Source organism: Gorilla gorilla, chromosome 4 (assembly GCF_029281585.2).
Source record: "Gorilla gorilla gorilla isolate KB3781 chromosome 4, NHGRI_mGorGor1-v2.1_pri, whole genome shotgun sequence".
NCBI classification, from domain to species: Eukaryota; Metazoa; Chordata; class Mammalia; order Primates; family Hominidae; genus Gorilla; species Gorilla gorilla.
The window spans coordinates 60,048,961-60,056,274 of record NC_073228.2 but is presented as its reverse complement, the minus strand read 5'-3'; positions in this window follow the sequence as shown (position 1 = coordinate 60,056,274).

Here is a 7,314-nt window from a genome sequence, read left to right as displayed (position 1 = left end):
GTGTGTAGTTATTGAGTCAAATTCATATGCATGATGTATTGTGGGACATACTTAGATGGAAGGAGAGAGCCTAAGAATCCTGAGGATGATTTCTGTGTATGCCTCAAAATGAGATATTTAGGCTGGGCGCGGTGGCTCACACCTGTAATCCTCGCACTTTGGGAGGCTAAGGTGGGTGGATTGCTTGAGCCCAGGAGTTTGAGACCAGCCTGGGCAACATGGTGAAACCTCATCTCTACACAAACTACAAAAATTAGCTGGGCATGGTGACACGTGCGGCTGCTTGGTAGGCTGAGGTGGGAGGATCGCTTGAGCCCAGGAGGTGAAGGTTGCAGTGAGCCCTGATTGTGCCACTGCATTCCAGCCTGGGCGACAGAGTGAGACCATGTCTCCAAAACATACATATATATAAAATATATTTAAAGACCTCTTGGAGTTCAGGCAGAAGTGAAGATAGCACTATGAAGTAGTTTCCACATTAACAATAGCAATGACTTGAACGATGTGTTCCCCCTTTCTTCTGATATTAATATCTGTTCATTTTGCAAACATTGAAAGATTATGAAAACTATGACCCAGAATCACAATTATATAATTTGGATACATACCCAAATGGCATAATTTCTGTCATAAGCCTGTAGGAAAAGCTTGAAGTTCTTCACTTCTCAGATTCTCAGAGCCAGCTTGCTCTTGGGAGAGGGGCCTGGTATAGGGGCTGCCCAGGTTCGTAGCCTATGCTGTCAAGCATGTTTGGAGTTGCACATCTGTTCCCATGTCATTTTCTCTGTCTAACTGAAGTCAGAAAATTCCTCAGCTGGATTCTGGGGAACCAGGAACCCATATTCCCAAATCCAAGATTGGGACCTGGTTTGTCTTTCCATTTGGGCACATTTCATTCTTTCCAGGAAAACAGGCCACTTCCAACCTGCACAATGTACACCAAACCACAGAACCACAGCTGGGATATGGAGTCAGGAGAGGGAGGCTGGAGCTCAACTCTCATGGACTAAAGGATGGATTCTGGATAGGCTCCAGGGGACACCTTATTGGATTGGTGGCTTCCATCAACTCTTAAAAACGTTAAGTGGTGAACTTTCCTGTCCTGTCAAGCTGTGAATGGGGAATGTATACAAAGTCACTTTGACTTTTCTATTTGAGGCCTCCACAGTAAACATCCAGAGTCATCCTATTTTTGTCTTTTTACCTCCCTTTCAGAACCTGTTTTCGTAATTAGACTGGAAAGCAATTCATGCTAAGTTTGCAATGGCTGCCACAGTTGTAAGTGTCCCCTGCATTTTAACCTGCACTAGAGCCCTAAACCACAGAGAAGCAGTTCTGAATTGGTATCTCAAATACCATCCACCTGGTGTGGGTCTGCAGGGTGGAGAGCTTTCCCAGCACCCCTGAAGCAATGCCCAATGTCGATTACCTTCTCTGAGTCCTGGCAAGTCCTGGCACATTGGCTTTCTGGATCCCTTAGATGCTGCCCTTTCTGTTGTGAGGAGAGGTTGCCGAAGATATTGGAGGTGTCTGCTGGACTGTAGGATTTCTGATCCCACTGCTGTGTAGTTTTTTTTTCTAGTGCTGGACAAGTAAGAAGCCTCTGGATAAATTTGGTGTTGGTGGCTGATGGTTGAAGTGGAAGCAGTCTTTGGGGTAGGAGGCAATGCCACTCCTCTAGGCCCTTCGGGAGTTGGCTGAAGTTACTTCCTCCCTTGGAAGGGGCTGGTTAGTGAGTGCCAGGGATCTCAGGACTGTCTCTGTGCCAGGTGTGGTTTCCCAGGCAACAGACACATTCCTAAGTGCCTAGTTCTCTAGCGTCTATATACATGGTAGTAGAGCCTTCCTTCCATGTCTCTCTTCCCTCTGGCCTGGAATAGGAGCATTAGACTCAAATTCTGATGAAAAAGAAATTACTTGGAGATAGAGATTCAATGTGAAGAGAACAAGATATTTGAAGTCAGAATTAGGTTTGAATTTGGGCTCAGTGACTTACAGTGTGAGCTTGGTCAAGTTCTTAACATTCTGGTCCTTAGCATTCTCATCTGTATGATCAAGGCTATTGTCATTGGGTTGGTATGTCAATCAAGCAGAACGGTATGTGTGAGCTGCCCGATTGTGGGCCTGGTTCTGATTAGCCAATGTTAACACCCTTCTCTCCACAGCTTCCCATTCTCTGATGCCGCCGACCCAGGTGGCGTCACCTTAGTTCCCATGGCTTGGTCCAAGCAGCAACTTCTGTTCATGGGCTCTGGAATTGAGTGGCCAAAAATCTGGAATCCCTACAGTAGGGAGAGTAGCCTTGTCCCTGCCCCACTACAAGTCTCTTCATATGGAGACATACAAAGCCGTCGCCTCTTATCAGTGTTCAAAGGGTCGATTGTGCAACTCACATTCCTCCAGAGAAATTCCCCCAGCTTGTGAGATCTCCGAGAGGGAACACGTATTCCTGGCATCCAACTTCTCCTGGTGCTCCGCCTGACCTGCCTCATTCCAGGAGTTCCCTCTCTTCAGAGACCCTGTGTGCCCACACGAGCAGACTTTTAGAAAATGGCCTACAGTTCAAAGGCCCTGCATTGCTTTATGGCCTTGGAAATGTGGGGAAAGTGTCAGATGAAGAATTTCTATCCTCCTCACCTCCTCCCTGTCTCCAATAAATGCATACCAAGAGCTTTCTGTGGAAGAGGGTTCGTGCTAGATGCTGGAGCTATGAAACAAAAGGCACAATCCCTACCCTTAAGGAGCGATAGAGAAATGAGCAGCTGCTGGAGCCATGACTGTAGCCAGTGCTGTGATGGAGGGGACCACAAGAGGGACTGTGGGCACACACAGAAGGGACAGGGCAGGGGTGGGGTTGAAATAGGGAGGAGCTGCTGCCTGAATGGAGACTTGACAAAGAAGGAGTCAGGCATCAGAACAGAAAATGGTCCCAGCTACTCAGGTGGCAGGGGCGGGAGGATCGCTTGAGCCCGGGTTGGGTGGAGGCTGCAGTGAATCTTGATAGAGCCACTGCACTCTAGCTTGGGCAACAGAGCAAGACCCTGTCTCAAAACACACACATGTACACACACACAGAAAGTGCCGGGGGAAATAATATGGTTGTGCTGTGTTTGTTCTGGTGGGTCTTACTGTGTTTCTATGAGAAAGGCTGATGAGCAATTTTCAGAATTTGAGGCAAAACTGGTTCTTCCTGTTTCATCCTATTTGTATTTTTATTATCCCAATTTTGCAGGTAAGGAGACCAAAGCAGAAAGATCAGTAACCCTCCTGGAGTCTCACAATTAATATGAATCAGAGCAGGATCTTCAACTCCTCAACTTGTGTTTTTAACTGGCACATCTTCCTGCCTGGGTGCAGCAGGTGGGAAATCCATCATGGAAAGGAAAGAACAGACATGAGAGTCATTCCATTCTCTTCCAGTTCAAATCTTTTTTGTGAAAAAAATGGTAGTTGTGACCCGTGAATTAATTTCATGGCCCACTAATTGGTTACAACCCACAGGATGATAGAACATAGGTACTAAAATGAGGGCTGGGGCATGGGTGAGGTATTTCCTCTCCTTCCAAAATGACTTAATTTTATCCATTTAAAATAAAATTTGCATTTACCAGAATAGTGGAAAAATTTATTGTGCAGAATAGAATAATTGATTTATTACATGAATGATTAGTTCAAGAGTCATCTGTTGAGCATCTGCACTGGATTAGGCGCAGAGATGCATGAATGAATAAAAAGATAATGCCTCTCTTGAGGTGCATATAATCTAAGGTGGAAAGAAAACCATAAAGAGTCATTTTCAATACAGTGTGGTAAGGGCTAAGGGAGGGAATGTGTGTGTGATGACAGCGCAGAGCAGGGCCACCAAACCCAGGTCATGAGAGTTTCCTAAAGGTGGTTACATCTCAGAATAGTCTGTCGAGGAGTAGGCGTTAGGAGAAGACAGGGTGGGGTTGGGAAGGTGGAAGTGGAGGACAGAGCATCCAGGCAGGGCCATCTTGCAGACATGACATTCTATGCCATGCTCAGGACATGTTAGCTGGTTCAATACTGTGAGTGTCAGGTGGGAGCTGTGGCATGGTAGGAGGTAAGCCTGGGGAAGAAGGTGAGGATGAGACTCTGGAGAGTCTCATAGGCCTTGCTGAGGTCTTTGGACTTTTTCTCTAGGTGATAGGGGGCAATTGAATGTTGAAAATTGTTTTCTTATTTTTTTCCTGGGGCCTTAGCAATTGATCACTGCACCCTCACCAGCCTTTAATGTTTTCCTAATTTGATAGGTGAACAATGGCCTAGCATTGTGTTAATTTGCATTTCCCTGACTACTGGTGCAGTTAGACATTTTTTTTTCAGGTGTTTATTAGCTATTTGTACATATTCATGCCCTTTGCCCATTTTTCTACTGGGATTTTAGTATTCTTATTGACTTATATGAGCTCTTTATATATTAAATATAACAACCCTTTGTCATATTTATTGCATATATTTTCACCCAGCTTTGTCATTTGCTTTTTAGTTTTGTTTACAATGGTTTCTGATGTCCAGAAGTTTCAAATTTGGCGTAGTCAAATTTATTGATTTTCTTTTTGTTAGTTATTCCTTCCATTGCTTTTATACTTTCTTATCTAGAGATCAAATAAATATCGAGAGCTGGAGCTATGGAACAAAAGGCACATAATAATATTCACATGTTAGGTGTAGTGGCAGAAAAAAACAACAGGGTAGAAAAAACCCAAACCTTCCTTTATCCACCCCAATCCACCCAAATCCTGTGGGAACAGTCACAGGTCAAAGAAATAGACAAGAATGGTGAGGAGAGGAAGGGAACACCTTGAAGGATGAGTAGGAGCTGGTCAGGCATACAGGGTGTGTGGGAGTAGCACAGAAAGGAAGCTGCATGTCCCAAGGTAGAGGATGAAGAGACAAGCATGTCTGAGTGCGGGGGATGCAGGGCAGAGAAAAGCCACACAATTTCTGCTCTCATGAGATTGTAGTCTGGTGAGGAAAGACATACATTAAACAAATGTTGCTTAAATAAATGTAAAATGAAAACTTTAAAAGTGTTGTAAGAAAATAATTTGAATCTTATGAGAGATTATAAGGGAAACTGATCTATCTAGATGTCAAGGAAGGCTTCCAGTAAGAGGATCTTTGATATACTATCTGGAGGATAAGTAGGAGTCCAGAGGTGAAGAAGTGGATGTACGAGAAACTGTACGTGCAAAGGCCCTTTGGCAGAAGGACAAGAACTGAGACTAGGCCAGTGTGACTGAAGAGCAGAGCAGACAGGGAAGAAGGCCAGGTGAAAATGGGGGAGGGACTGAATCACGCCAGACCTTGCAGGCCGTGTGAAGGACTTTGGTCTTTCTCTGAAGAGTGATGGGAACCCATTCAAATGGTTTCTTCAGATCTGGTGGGGTTTGATTAGAGGTGGAGGCATAATCAGATTTGTATTTTGAGAAGATCCTTTTGCCTTCTACGTGGAGAACCAATAGGAGGAGCTGGAGCAGATAGGAGCTGCCTGATGCTGCTGCAGCAGTCTAGGTGAGAGATGATGGTAGCTTGGTCTAGGCAGGGAGAGGAAGATGGAAAGGGGAGTGGAGCATTTGAGAAATGTTTAGGAAGTAAAATAAATGGAATTTGGGTGGATTGGATATGGGACAGTGATGCAAGATAATAGTGTGCCAAGAAAGACTCCTAGGTTTCAAGTTTGCACACCTATATGGGGGTGACAGTTTGGGGCTAGGGGTCACTGGTACAGGAAGCACCAGAAGAGGATCAGGTTTGGGGACGAGTTTAAAGTCATCCATTTTGGAGTTGAAGAGTTTGCGGTGCATTTGAGATATCTGAGTTGAGTTAGAGATATAATGGTTGGAGCTCAGAAAAGACTGGGCTGAAGGCTTTTCATTAAGTTATTATGAGAGTTTTGGCCATGGGTGCAATCCTAGGGAGAGAGTGTGGAGTGAAAATTGCAGAGGGGTGTGAGATACTCTTAACATCGAATATGATACTGGGCCAGTTCAAAGCTCTGTACTGTTATGTTGATGGCTAAATGAAATTGCGTATGCCCAGTTCCTGGCACACAGTAGGCACTCAGTAAATATTAAATATGTCTCCTTTTTCTCCTTTGTTTCTCTGCTCCCTTTATTCTATTTCTCTCTCTTTTCTGGCTCTATGTATTACAGCCAGAGACTCAAGCTGACTTCTTTCAACTTCCCCAGGGTACCTAGTGCACAAACCTGGCATACATCGCTCTCCTCCAAGACCCAGCCTGGGAGAGCCTACCTCTTGAGAGCTGTCTCAAGCTGAAGTAGGTTTAGTTACCAATGATCAGCGCTCAGAGAGCCAGTTTTTTTTTCCTTCCCTTCCTTCCTTCCTTCCTTCCTTCCTTCCTTCCTTCCTTCCTTCCTTCCTTCCTTCCTTCCTTCCTTCCTTCCTTCCTTCCTTCCTTTCATTTGTTCTTTTTTCTAGATGGGATCTCACTCTGTTACCCAGGCTAGAGTGCAGTGGCATGATCTCTCAGCTCACTGCAACCTCCGCCTCCTGGGCTCAATCAATCCTCCCACCTCAGCCTCCTGTGTAACTGGGACTACAGGTGCATGCCACCACACCTGGCTAATTTCTTTTTTTTTTTTTTTTTGTAGATATTGGGTTTTACCATGTTGCCCAGGCTGGTCTCAAACTCCTGAGCTCAAGCGATCTGCCCACCTTGGCTTCCCAAAGTGCTGGGATTACAGGCATGAGCCACTGCCCCGTCCAAGAGCTAATTTTCTTAGGACACACAGCAACTTCTACTGGACGATCGCACCTTAGAATGATAATTATGTCACCTTGCATTTCCAGAACATTTTGTATTTTTTCAGAGTTTTCACAGTGATTATCTCAGTTGTTCATCAAAGGATTTTTCATTATGAACTGCATTTGCATATTTTATTTACCTATAATCCTTTCCCCGCTGCTGAAACAATAGCATTCTGAGCAAACATGCATATGGCTAACAAATCCACTCTTATTCATAAGATTTCTTTTTCTTGTTTTCCCATTTTATTTTTAAATCATGATTTTTATCTTCCAGGCCATATTCTTTCACACATTTTTGTTATTCTCAAAATCATGATTTCATTCTTTCTCTTCTGATTTGGCACGTGCCCTCTTCATCTCCTCTCACCGACGAGGGTTCTGGCCCCTAACGCCCATTGTTCCAGTACATTCAGAGACTCACGTTTCTGACTCCTCTCCACCTCATTCCTCTCTGAGGCAAGTGCTGTTTATTCTGCATTGAAGCTTCATATTACCTTTAACTAGAGATTTGTTATGCAA